Raw genomic sequence first — 14,317 nt, forward strand, 5'->3', positions numbered from 1 at the left:
TCAACCCCTAGGGTATGATAACTCTGTCAACCCCAAGGGTATGATAACTCTGTCAACCCCTAGGGTATGATAACTCTGTCAACCCCTAGGGTATGATAACTCTGTCAACCCCAAGGGTATGATAACTCTGTCAACCCCTAGGGTATGATAACTCTGTCAACCCCTAGGGTATGATAACTCTGTCAACCCCTAGGGTATGATAACTCTGTCAACCCCTAGGGTATGATTTCTCTGTCAACCCCAAGGGTATGATAACTCTGTCAACCCCTAGGGTATGATAACTCTGTCAACCCCTAGGGTATGATACCTCTGTCAACCCCAAGGGTATGATAACTCTGTCAACCCCTAGGTTATGATTTCTCTGTCAACCCCTAGGGTGTGATTTCTCTGTCAACCCCTAGGGTATGATATCTCTGTCAACCCCTAGGGTATGATAACTCTGTCAACCCCTAGGGTATGATACCTCTGTCAACCCCAAGGGTATGATAACTCTGTCAACCCCTAGGGTATGATAACTCTGTCAATCCCTACGATATGATAACTCTGTCAACCCCTAGGGTATGATTTCTCTGTCAACCCCTAGGGTATGATAACTCTGTCAACCCCTAGGGTATGATTTCTCTGTCAACCCCTAGGGTATGATAACTCTGTCAATCCCTACGATATGATAACTCTGTCAACCCCTAGGGTATGATTTCTCTGTCAACCCCTAGGTTATGATTTCTCTGTCAACCCCTAGGGTATGATAACTCTGTCAACCCCTAGGGTATGATAACTCTGTCAACCCCTAGGGTCTGATATCTCTGTCAACCCCTAGGGTATGATAACTCTGGCAACCCCTAGGGTATGATAACTCTGTCAATCCCTACGATATGATAACTCTGTCAACCCCTAGGGTATGATTTCTCTGTCAACCCCTAGGTTATGATTTCTCTGTCAACCCCTAGGGTATGATAACTCTGTCAACCCCTAGGGTATGATAACTCTGTCAACCCCTAGGGTATGATAACTCTGTCAACCCCTAGGGTCTGATATCTCTGTCAACCCCTAGGTTATGATTTCTCTGTCAACCCCTAGGTTATGATTTCTCTGTCAACCCCTAGGGTATGATATCTCTGTCAACCCCTAGGGTATGATAACTCTGTCAACCCCTAGGGTCTGATATCTCTGTCAACCCCTAGGTTATGATTTCTCTGTCAACCCCTAGGTTATGATTTCTCTGTCAACCCCTAGGGTATGATATCTCTGTCAACCCCTAGGGTATGATATCTCTGTCAACCCCTAGGGTGTGATATCTCTGTCAACCCCTAGGGTATGATTTCTCTGTCAACCCCTAGGGTATGATATCTCTGTCAACCCCTAGGGTGTGATATCTCTGTCAACCCCTAGGGTATGATATCTCTGTCAATCCCTACGGACTGATATATCTGACAACCCTCTAGGGTGTGATATCTCTGTCAACCCCTAATGTATGATGTATCTGTCAACCACTAGGGTATGATATCTCTGTCAAACCCTAATGTATGATGTATCTATCAACCCCTAGGGTATGATGTATCTGTTAACCCCTAGGGTATGATATCTCTGTCACCCCCTAGGATATGATATCTCTGTCAACCCCTGGGGTATGATATCTCTGTCAGCCCCAAGGGTGTGGTGTCTCGATCAACCCCTAGGATGTGATATCTCTGTCACCCTCTAGGGTGTGATATATCAGTCAACCCCTGGCGTATGATATATCTGTCAATCCCTACGTAATGATATATCTGTCAACCCCTAGAGTGTGGTGTCTCTGTCAATCCCTATGGTATGATATCTCTGTCAACCACAAGGGTATGGTATCTCTGTCAGCCCCTAGGGTATGATATCTCTTTCAGCCCCTAGGGTGTGATATCTCTGTCAATCCCTATGGTATGATATTTCTATCAACCCCTAGGGTATGATATCTCTGTCACCCTCTAGGGTGTGATTTCTCTGTCAAGCCCTAGCGTATGATATACGATGGGTGTTTCATAAATAATGTCATCTGTGCTTTATTTCGCGGAAATCGTGCAATTTATGCACAAAACCACCTCGTGTCGATTGAGTGATCACTGGCTCGTGACACAGGTAAATATCTCGCCCACACGTTCACTGGCCTCGGTACAGTGTACATCGTTCCATAGCCTATTCGTTAGACTAGACACAAAATTACAGGAAAACGAGCTGAAAATGTTCTTGAAATTAGGGCCTATATAAAAGGTAGGTCATTACTCGGCATAAAGGCTGTAGATATTCACCGCGAGGTGTGTGACATTTATGGGGAGGGCCAAATGTCTCACAGGTCTGTTTGTAGGTGGGTAGGTAAATTTAGTGCTGGGCAGCAGCAACTGAAAGATGCTGTTCACCCAGGTCGTCCTGCAACAACTACGACCAAATGTAACATAGAAAAAATCCGAAATATCCTCAAAACTGATGCTCGATTCACCGTAAGACAATTGGCCCGAATGACAAACTTGTCGTTAGCAAGAGTTCATGCAATTTTGAAGAAACACCTAAAAGCTAGAAAGATAAATGCAAGATGGATACCCCATTTGTTAACGGATGAGCAAAAGAAGACGCGTGTAACAATGGCAAAAAAAACTTCTCAAAATGTACCCAAAATATAGTAAAAAGGCTTTTGATAATATAGTCACTGGTGATGAGACCTGGGTGTAATATTTTGAACCAAAACGGAAGGTTGCCAACCGAATATGGGCCACTAAAAATGCCAGACGCCCAAGTATTGCCAAACGAATACGAACGGTAAAGAAGGTTTTGTATGTTTTTTTTTTCACTAATAAGGGTCCAGCTATTCAAATCCCGGTGCCAAAAGGCAGAACGGTCACAGGCAAGTTCTATAAAAAAAGGTTGTTCTGAGAAACTTGTCGTTAGCAAGAGTTCATGCAATTTTGAAGAAACACCTAAAAGCTAGAAAGATAAATGCAAGATGGATACCCCATTTGTTAACGGATGAGCAAAAGAAGACGCGTGTAACAATGGCAAAAAAACTTCTCAAAATGTACCCAAAATATAGTAAAAAGGCTTTTGATAATATAGTCACTGGTGATGAGACCTGGGTGTAATATTTTGAACCAAAACGGAAGGTTGCCAACCGAATATGGGCCACTAAAAATGCCAGACGCCCAAGTATTGCCAAACGAATACGAACGGTAAAGAAGGTTTTGTATGGTTTTTTTTTCACTAATAAGGGTCCAGCTATTCAAATCCCGGTGCCAAAAGGCAGAACGGTCACAGGCAAGTTCTATAAAAAAAGGTTGTTCTGAGAAAGTTGAAGAACTACTACAAAAGTCGCCGCCCCAAAACAGGACTTAAGTATGTCCGACTTTTGCATGATAATGAACCCGCTCACAAGGCACGTTTTGCGACTGACTTTTTGGAGTCGGAGAAGGTTACCGTCCTTCCGCACCCTCGATATTCGCCAGACTTGGCCCCCTCTGACTATTTTCTCATTCCAAACCTTAAATATCATTTATCTGGAAGGAGATACAATTCGAGAAATGCCCTTGGATCTGCTGTTTATCAGTGTCTGATGGTTGTACCCATTGAAGAGTATGAAAAATGCTTCCAAAAATGGATTGACCGGCTAAAAAGGTATGTTCTGGCTGGCGGAGAGTATTTTGAAGGGCAGAGCAAATTAAAATGAACAAAAGCACTTCCGCTATATGAGCACCGATGCAAGTGACATTATTTTTTGGAACACCCCTCGTATCTGTCAATCCCTACGGAATGATATATCTGTCAACCCCTAGGGTATGATTTCTCTGTCAACACCTAGGAAATTATATCTCTGTCAGCCCTTAGGGTATGATATCTCTGTCAGTCCCTAGGGTGTGGTGTCTCTGTCAACCCCTATGGTATGATATATCTGTCAACCCCAAGGGTATGATATATCTGTCAGCCCCTAGGGTATGATATATCTGTCAACCCCTAGGGTATGGTCTCTCTGTCAACCCCTAGTGTATGATATCTCTGTCAACCCCTAGGGTGTGGTCTCTCTGTCCATCCCTATGGTATGCAATCTCTGTCAACCCTAGGGTGTGATATATCTGTCAACCCCTATGGCATGGTATCTCTGTCAACCCCTAGGGTATGATTTCTCTGTCAACCCCTAGGGTATGATTTCTCTGTCAACCCCTAGGGTATGATTTCTCTGTCAACCCCGATGGTATGATATATCTGTCAACCCCTATGGTATGATATATCTGTCAATCCCTAGGGTGTGATATCTCTGTCAACCCCTAGGGTATGATATTTCTGTCAACCCCTAGGGTATGCTTTCTCTGTCAGCCCCTAGGGTGTGGTGTCTCTGTCAACCCCTATGGTATGATATCTCTGTCAACCCCTATCATATGATATATCTGTCAACCCCTAGGGTGTGATATTTCTGTCAACCCCTAGGGTGTGATATTTCTGTCAACCCCCTAGGGTATGATTTCTCTGTCACCCCTAGGGTATGATAACTCTGTCAACCCCTAGGATGTGATAACTCTGTCAACCCCTATATGGTGTGATATCTCTGTCAACCCCTATCGTATGATATTTCTGTCAACCCCTAGGATGTGATATCTCTGTCAACCCCTAGGATGTGATATTTCTGTCAACCCCTACCGTATGATATATCTGTCAACCCCTATGGTGTGATATCTCTGTCAACCCCTATCGTATGATATTTCTGCCAACCCCTAGGGTGTGATATCTCTGTCAACCCCTAGCGTATGATATATCTGTCAACCCCTAGGGTATGATGTCTCTGTCAACCCCTAGGATGTGATATCTCTGTCAACCCCTAGCGTATGATATATCTGTCAACCCCTAGGGTATGATATCTCTGGCAATCCCTAGCGTATGATATATATGTCAACCCCTAGGGTGTGGTGTCTCTGTCAAACCCTAGGGTGTGATTAATAGAATCTATCGCTAGTTAGTGTGTGGGATAGAGAAATCTCAACCACGAAGGTTTAGTTTTTGTCCAGGACGAGGCTTGCCGAGTCCTGGACTAAAAATCTAAACCTGAGTGGTTGAGATTTCTCTATCCCACACACTAACTAGCGATTGATTATTTTTCTCACACTTGTGACAGAGTTTATATTGCATAAATTAGTATTTCCTGTAGCAATTAAACCATTTTAGATGTTGGCGCAGTAATACGTTCAGCACTACTTCCACTTCCTGTCTGTCGGTCAACTTCCTGTTGTCTGTCTGTCAACTTCCTGTTGTCTGTCTTCTGCTTCAGTTCATCATATTGTATTCTGAAATGGAAAAAAACATTTAAGATTGGTGATTATGTGACTGTTGGTGCAGGTGGTAAGAAAGGAAAAATTGTAAACACTGAAAAACCCTTGGGTACATACACCATGTACAAAATACAACTGTTAGATGGTGGAAATATTGTAAGTGCTGCCAGGCATGAACTGGTTAAAGGAATGCCCATGGATGAATTCGATTTTGGTCAAATATTTGGAGAGGAACTTGCAGACAAGTATGATCACTCTCTACTTCATGATATATTTGATACACCTACTCACACAGATAATGGTCATGCACAAATACAATCTGAGAATTCTGCGGCTACAGGTTCATCCCTACCCCCAGATCCTTCATTTCCAAATTCTGCCAAAACTGGTCAAGATTCCACTTCTAGATTTGTTCCTATTGATGATGGTGATGTGGAGAAATTTTTGAATGAAAATAAAAATAAAAACACAGCAAGAAAAACATTGAGCCATATAAAACTGTTGAAAACATTTCTGGAATCCAAAAATGAGGTTAGAGAACCCCAAAACATACCGCCTGAACAGCTTAATGAATATCTGTGTCAATTCATCATCTCTGTCAGACAAAAAGATGGTAAGGAGTATCAGCCGTCAGTATTGCGAGGAATGATTGGTTCTTTTGACCGCCATTTGAAACGACACAAGTATGAGTGTAACATAATTGGAGGGTTTCCTTTTTCTAAGACAAGGGATGCGTTGAAATCTAAGCAAAAGGACCTAAAAAAACAAGGGCTTGGAAATAAACCTAAAGCAGCTGACCCAATCACTCAAAAAGACATTGAACAATTTTACAGTGCTGGTCAACTTGGAAATGACACACCCTCTAGTTTAATCAATACCCTTTGGCTGAATAACACTTTGCATTTTGGCATGAGAGGTGGTGCTGAAGAGCACAGAGCCATGCGTTGGGGCGACTTGGAGCTTAAATACGATCACAATTTGGGCTTAGAATATTTAACACATAACGAGAGACAGACAAAAACCAGAACCGGTGCTGACCTTACCAATATTCGTTATTCAAACCCAAAAATGTATGAACTACCCGACAAAAAAGACCGCTGTCCAGTCACGACTTACAAAAAATTCTCGGACAAACGACCAGCTGGTTTCAGTCAACCACATCATCCATTTTATTTAGCTGTGGTTACACATGTGGCCAATCCAACTGATGAGGAGAAATGGTTTTTAAGTGGACCTATTGGTGTAAACAAACTGAGATCTCTGATGTCAACAATGATAAAAAAATCAAACATGAATGACGAAGGCAAACGACTTACCAACACTAGCGCCAGAAAACATCTCTGTCAACTTCTGCTGGACAACAACGTGCCCGACACACTGGCTGTGCATTGGACCGGCCATAAAAACCCAAACTCGCTGAACAATTACAGAACTGTGTCTTCAGAAACTCAGTTGCATGTCTCGAACATGTTGTGTGGAATTACTCGCCCTTGCTTACCGAATGAACGGATATCCGGTCTCCAGTCGTCGACGCAGTCAAGCACAACGAAACACACTGTAAACACTAGTACTTCCAGCACGCTGAGATCTGTTTTTGACGGTGCCACGATTCACGGGGGCACTTTTAACGTTCATATTCATAACCATAGCCAAAAACGCCCAGCAAAACGAAGGAGACCAGCTTTAGTCTTCAGTGATAGCGATGACGACTTCCAGTGACCTATACATTGGTACATTGTATTTATTCTAACCACAGGGGCCGGTGATTCTAACCTTAACGTTAAGCTAATATTAGCGTGTTTCGGAGTACACAGACTGACGTTTTCGCTTAAATTAATTTACCGGAAGAATTTCAATGTGTATATTGATGAAAATAAAATTCATTGTATTTATTCAAAATTTTCTTTTTATGTTATTTGATTCCATGCAATTTATTTAAAATAACAGTTGAAAAAAAAACGAACTATATTTTTTTGAGGAAGAAAAAAATCCTTCGATTTCAAGAGATTGCTGCGGTTGCATTGTGACGTCATAGCACGAGCTGTCCCACCCTAGGTTGGGACAGGAATATCCCCAACTAGTAAAACTACGGGAAAACTCTGTCACAAGTGTGAGAAATCTCTGTCAACCCCTAGGGTGTGGTCTCTCTGTCAATCCCTATGGTATGGTATCTCTGTCAACCCCTAGGGTGTGATATATCTTTCAACCCCTATGGTGTGGTCTCTCTGTCAATCCCTATGGTATGATATATCTGTCAACCCCAAGGTTATGATTTCTCTGTCAACCCCTATGGTATTATATCTCTGTCAATCCCTATGGCATGATTTCTCTGTCAACACCTAGGGTGTGATATCTATGTCAACCGCTATGGTATGATACCTCTGTCAACCCCTAGGTTATGATATCTCTGTCAACCCCTATGGTATGATACCTCTGTCAACCCCAAGGGTATGATTAATCTGTCAACCCCTAGGGTGTGATACCTCTGTCAATCCCTACGGAATGATATCTCTGTCAACCCCTATGGTATGATATCTCTGTCAATCCCTATGGTATGATTTATCTGTCAACCCCTAGCGTATGCTATCTCTGTCAACCCCTAGGGTATGATATCTCTGTCAACCCCTAGGGTGTGATACCTCTGTCAATCCCTACGGAATGATTTATCTGTCAACCCCTAGCGTATGCTATCTCTGTCAACCCCTAGGGTATGATATCTCTGTCAACCCCTAGGGTGTGATACCTCTGTCAATCCCTACGGAATGATATCTCTGTCAACCCCTAGGGTATGATTTATCTGTCAACCCCTAGGGTATGATTTATCTGTCAACCCCTATGGTGTGATATCTCTGTCAATCCCTACGGAATGATATCTCTGTCAACCCCTAGGGTATGATTTATCTGTCAACCCCTAGGGTATGATTTATCTGTTAACCCCTAGGGTGTGATACCTCTGTCAATCCCTACGGAATGATATCTCTGTCAACCCCTAGGGTATGATTTATCTGTCACTTCCTAGGGTGTGGTCTCTCTGTCAATCCCTAGGGTAGGATTTCTCTGTCAACCCCTAGGGTGTGGTCTCTCTGTCAACCCCTATGGTATGATACCTCTGTCAACCCCTAGGGTGTGGTATCTCTGTCAACCCCTATGGTATGATACCTCTGTCAATCCCTAGGGTGTGATACCTCTGTCAACCCCTATGGTATTATACCTCTGTCAACCCCTAGGGTGTGATATATCTGTCAACCCCTAGGGTGTGATACCTCTGTCAACCCCTAGGGTGTGATAACTCTGTCAATCCCTATGGTATGATATCTCTGTCAATCCCTACGATATGATATATCTGTCAACCCCTAGGGTGTGATATCTCTGTCGACCCCTAGGGTGTGATATCTCTGTCGACCCCTAGGGTGTGATATCTCTGTCAACCCCTAGGGTGTGATATTTCTGTCAAACCCTAGGGTGTGATATCTCTGTCAACCCCTAGGGTGTGATATCTCTGTCGACCCCTAGGGAATGATATTTCTGTTAACCCCTAGGGTATGATTTCTTTGTCAACCCTCTAAGGTGTGATTTCTCTGTCAACCCCTAGGGTGTGATATATCTGTCAACCTCTAGGTAATGATATCTCTTTCAGCCCCTAGGGTGTGATATCTCTGTCAACCCCTAGGGTATGATATCTCTATCAACCCCTAGGGTATGATACCTTTGACAACCCCTAGGGTGTGATATTTTTGTCAATCCCTAGGGTATGATATTTCTGTCAACCCCTAGGGTGTGATATCTCTGTCAACCCCTAGGGTATGATACCTTTGACAACCCCTAGGGTGTGATATTTCTGTCAACCCCTAGGGTGTGATATATCTGTCAATCCCTACGGAATGATATCTCTGTCAACCCCTATGGTATGATATCTCTGTCAATCCCTATGGTATGATTTATCTGTCAACCCCTAGCGTATGATATCTCTGTCAACCCCTAGGGTATGATATCTCTGTCAACCCCTAGGGTGTGGTACCTCTGTCAATCCCTACGGAATGATATCTCTGTCAACCCCTAGGGTGTGATATTTCTGTCAACCCCTAGGGTGTGATATTTCTGTCAACCCCCTAGGGTATGATTTCTCTGTCACCCCTAGGGTATGATAACTCTGTCAACCCCTAGGATGTGATAACTCTGTCAACCCCTATATGGTGTGATATCTCTGTCAACCCCTAGGGTATGATTTATCTGTCAACCCCTATGGTGTGATATCTCTGTCAATCCCTACGGAATGATATCTCTGTCAACCCCTAGGGTATGATTTATCTGTCAACCCCTAGGGTATGATTTATCTGTTAACCCCTAGCGTATGATATCTCTGTCAACCCCTATCGTATGATATATCTGTCAACCCTTAGGGTGTGATATTTCTGTCAACCCCTAGGGTGTGATATTTCTGTCAACCCCTAGGGTATGATTTCTCTGTCACCCCTAGGGTATGATAACTCTGTCAACCCCTAGGATGTGATAACTCTGTCAACCCCTATCGTATGATATATCTGTCAACCCCTATGGTGTGATATCTCTGTCAACCCCTATCGTATGATATTTCTGTTAACCCCTAGGGTGTGATATCTCTGTCAACCCCTAGCGTATGATATATCTGTCAACCCCTAGGGTGTGATATCTCTGTGAATCCCTAGGGTATGATATCTCTGGCAACCCCTAGCGTATGATATATCTGTCAACCCCTAGGGTGTGGTCTCTCTGTCAAACCCTAGGGTGTGATATCTCTGTCAACCCCTAGGGTGTGGTCTCTCTGTCAATCCCTATGGTATGATATATCTGTCAACCCCAAGGTTATGATTTCTCTGTCAACCCCTATGGTATTATATCTCTGTCAATCCCTATGGTATGATTTCTCTGTCAACCCCTAGGGTGTGATATCTATGTCAACCGCTATGGTATGATACCTCTGTCAACCCCTAGGGTATGATATCTCTGTCAACCCCTATGGTATGATACCTCTGTCAACCCCAAGGGTATGATTAATCTGTCAACCCCTAGGGTGTGATACCTCTGTCAATCCCTACGGAATGATATCTCTGTCAATCCCTATGGTATGATTTATCTGTCAACCCCTAGCGTATGATATCTCTGTCAACCCCTAGGGTATGATATCTCTGTCAACCCCTAGGGTGTGATATCTCTGTCACCCCCTAGGGTGTGATACCTCTGTCAATCCCTACGGAATGATATCTCTGTCAACCCCTAGGGTATGATTTATCTGTCAACCCCTAGGGTATGATTTATCTGTCAACCCCTAGGGTATGATTTATCTGTCAACCCCTAGGGTGTGATACCTCTGTCAATCCCTACGGAATGATATCTCTGTCAACTCCTAGGGTATGATTTATCTGTCACCTCCTAGGGTGTGGTCTCTCTGTCAATTCCTAGGGTATGATTTCTTTGTCAACCCCTAGGGTGTGGTCTCTCTGTCAACCCCTATGGTATGATACCTCTGTCAACCCCTAGGGTGTGCTATCTCTGCCAACCCCTAGGGTGTGATACCTCTGTCAACCCCTATGGTATGATACCTCTGTCAACCCGTAGGGTGTGATATATCTGTCAACCCCTAGGGTGTGATACCTCTGTCAACCCTTAGGGTGTGATAACTCTGTCAATCCCTATGGAATGATATCTGTGTCAATCCCTACGATATGATATATCTGTCAACCCCTAGGGTGTGATATCTCTGTCGACCCCTAGGGTGTGATATCTCTGTCGACCCCTAGGGTGTGATATCTCTGTCAACCCCTAGGGTGTGATATCTCTGTCGACCCCTAGGGAATGATATTTCTGTTAACCCCTAGGGTATGATTTCTTTGTCAACCCTCTAAGGTGTGATTTCTCTGTCAACCCCTAGGGTGTGATATATCTGTCAACCTCTAGGTAATGATATCTCTTTCAGCCCCTAGGGTGTGATATCTCTGTCAACCCCTAGGGTATGATATCTCTGTCAGCCCCTAGGGAATGATATCTCTGTCAACCCCTAGGGTGTGATATCTCTGTCAACCCCTAGGGTGTGATATCTCTGTCAACCCCTAGCGTATGATATATCTGTCAACCCCTATGGTGTGATATCTCTGTCAACCCCTATCGTATGATATTTCTGTTAACCCCTAGGGTGTGATATCTCTGTCAACCCCTAGCGTATGATATCTCTGTCAATCCCTAGGGTATGATATCTCTGGCAACCCCTAGCGTATGATATATCTGTCAACCCCTAGGGTGTGGTGTCTCTGTCAAACCCTAGGGTGTGATATCTCTGTTAACCCCTAGGGTGTGGTCTCTCTGTCAATCCCTATGGTATGATATTTCTGTCAACCCCTAGGGTGTGATATATCTTTCAACCCCTACGGTGTGGTCTCTCTGTCAATCCCTATGGTATGATATATCTGTCAACCCCAAGGTTATAATTTCTCTGTCAACCCCTATGGTATTATATCTCTGACAATCCCTATGGTATGATTTCTCTGTCAACCCCTAGGGTGTGATATCTATGTCTACCGCTAGGGTATGATACCTCGGTCAACCCCTCGGGTATGATACCTCTGTCAACCCCAAGGGTATGATTAATCTGACAACCCCTAGGGTGTGATACCTCTGTCAATCCCTCCGGAATGATATCTCTGTCAACCCCTATGGTATGATACCTCTGTCAATCCCTATGGTATGATTTATCTGTCAACCCCTAGCGTATGATATCTCTGTCAACCCCTAGGGTATGATATCTCTGTCAACCCCTAGGGTGTGATATCTCTGTCACCCCCTAGGGTGTGATACCTCTGTCAATCCCTACGGAATGATATCTCTGTCAACCCCTAGGGTATGATTTATCTGTCAACCCCTAGGGTATGATTTATCTGTCAACCCCTAGGGTGTGATAACTCTGTCAATCCCTATGGTATGATATCTCTGTCAATCCCTACGATATGATATATCTGTCAACCCCTAGGGTGTGATATCTCTGTTCACCCCTAGGGTGTGATATCTCTGTCAACCCCTAGGGTGTGATATTTCTGTCAAACCCTAGGGTGTGATATCTCTGTCAACCCCTAGGGTGTGATATCTCTGTCCATCCCTAGGGAATGATATTTCTGTTAACCCCTAGGGTATGATTTCTTTGTCAACCCTCTAAGGTTTGATTTCTCTGTCAACCCCTAGGGTGTGATATATCTGTCAACCTCTAGGTAATGATATCTCTTTCAGCCCCTAGGGTGTGATATCTCTGTCAACCCCTAGGGTATGATATCTCTATCAACCCCTAGGGTATGATACCTTTGACAACCCCTAGGGTGTGATATTTTTGTCAACCCCTAGGGTATGATATTTCTGTCAACCCCTAGGGTGTGATATCTCTGTCAACCCCTAGGGTATGATACCTTTGACAACCCCTAGGGTGTGATATTTCTGTCAACCCCTAGGGTGTGATATATCTGTCAACCCCTAGGGTATGATATCTCTGTCAGCCCCTAGGGAATGATATCTCTGTCAACCCCTAGGGTATGATATCTCTGTCAACCCCTAGGGTGTGATAACCTGTCAACCCCTAGGGAATGATATCTCTGTCAGCCCCTTGGGTATGATATCTCTTTCAGCCCCTAGGGTGTGATATCTCGGTCAATCCCTATGGTATGATATCTCTATCAACCCGCAGGGTATGATATATCTGTCAACCCCTAGGTTGTGATATCTCTGTCAACCACTAGGTTGTGATATCTCTGTCAGCCCCCAGGGTGTGATATCTCTGTCAACCCCTAGGGTGTGATATCTCTGTCAATCCCTAGGGTGTGATATCTCTAACAATCCCTATGGTATGATATCTCTGTCAGCCCCTAGGGTGTGTGTCTCTGTCAATTCCTAAGGAATGATATCTCTGTCAACTACCAGGGTATGACAGGTCGCACGTAAAGTCAGCATTTTATTGCATTTCTTTGGATCATACGTAAAAATATGATAGGAGAAAAATAGTCACCTCTACCTTCGGGACAAAGAGACAGCTCAAGCCCTCGGGGTTTTAAACGTGATTGTCTAACCCTCAGCAGAGATTCAGGTTAGACAACCAAGAATATCACCCTAGGTTTGAAGATTTCTTGATCACACCCTAAATGATGGAGACGATCGAGGAATATGTCACAGTTTTATGTTTTATTCCATGTCGATGTAGCGTTACACTGACATTGACATTGACTGAACTATCTTTTTCAATTTTGAACGTATGCATCATGAATCACTAAGTAACTTATCCTGAACGTATTTATAACAAATGTAACTTATACAAACTTAAAGTTTATTTCTAATATAGTCTATTTGAAAAACTACTGAACATTTTTTCTAATTTAATCTACGGTATTGTGGCCTATGAGCAGCGTGAAGGAGAATTCGAAGATGGTAAATCAAAATCAAGACAAGTCTTCCGGACACGTCGTAGTGCCAAAGGTTAGCTGCGAGGAGGTGAAGACCACGGACACAACTACCAATATCATTGGCGATGTACAAAAGACTCTCTATGGGACCGAGTTGGTGAGGGAAAGGGCAGGCGACCTGTATCATTGTTTAATTGAATTAGATATAGTTATACATAACGTTACCGCACGCCATTACAAGTTAGAAGAATTTGTAGAATTTATTCCTACGAATGATAAATTTATCAAAAGCACTACTCTACACTGCGAGGTTGGGCCAGTACTAAATCGAGATGAGGGGGCACATAGAATGTCGAACATATATGGTCAGTTATTAGGCAAAGAGTTACAGAATGGAGTCATTTCGGTCCATCTGCAATACTACAGCATAGTTTTGTGCACTGCAACATAGCAGATATCGGTATCGATCTTTGAATTTTGAAGACAACTCGTACACGTGTTACACCTTTGTACATGTACACGAAGATGACAGTGTACATACCGTAATAGTATATTTGCTACCAATTTCATGATTGTCAAAATGATTTGAATTTTTTTCGTGGAATAATAATAAGAAAAGCATAACACAAG

This window comes from Pecten maximus, chromosome 16, assembly GCF_902652985.1.
Source record: "Pecten maximus chromosome 16, xPecMax1.1, whole genome shotgun sequence".
NCBI lineage: Eukaryota > Metazoa > Mollusca > Bivalvia > Pectinida > Pectinidae > Pecten > Pecten maximus.